The sequence below is a fragment of the Prionailurus bengalensis genome, chromosome B2 (assembly GCF_016509475.1).
Source record: "Prionailurus bengalensis isolate Pbe53 chromosome B2, Fcat_Pben_1.1_paternal_pri, whole genome shotgun sequence".
Lineage (NCBI taxonomy): Eukaryota > Metazoa > Chordata > Mammalia > Carnivora > Felidae > Prionailurus > Prionailurus bengalensis.
In genome coordinates, this window is record NC_057349.1 from 137,627,402 (window position 1) to 137,628,131 (window position 730).

Sequence of the window (730 nt, forward strand, 5' to 3'; positions counted from 1 at the left end):
TTTCGGTTCACAGTTTGTTTATTGAGTGACCTGTGACTATCTCACATTTACTTTGGTATTTTAATTCAGTCTAGGCCATTCTTTATCTATTCTTGAGAAACAAACTTTATTTTATATAGAAATGGGTAACAAAAAAAGGTTACATCATAAAAAATGGAACAAGGTGTTTTAATTAATAATGCAGATGTAAAATGAGTACTTTTTAAAAAAATTAATTAAAAAAAATGTTTAAATGTTTTATTTATTTTTGAGACAGAGAGAGACAGAGAATGAGCAGGGGAGGGGCAGAAAGAGAGGGAGGCACAGATTGCGAAGCAGGGTCCAGGCTCTGAGCTGTCAGCCCAGAGCCCGACGTGGGGCTCGAACTCACAAACCACGAGATCATGACCTGAGCCAAAGTCAGTGGCTCAACCGACCAAGCCACCCAGGTGCCCCCCCAAAAATATTAATTTAGACTCTTACTTCACTAAACAAATAATTCCAGAATTACTTAATTAAAATTGTAGAGAATAAGTTTTTTTTTTCTGAGATATAGTTGATATGTAACATTATATTTATTTAGGTGTAAAACATAATGATTCAATATAAGTATATATTGCAAAATGATCACCACAAGTGCCGTGAGGATCCATTACCACGTATAATTACAAATTCTTTTTTCTTATGATGAAAGCTTTCAACATTTACTCTCCTGTAATTTTTAAATATACAATTCATTATTATTAACTAC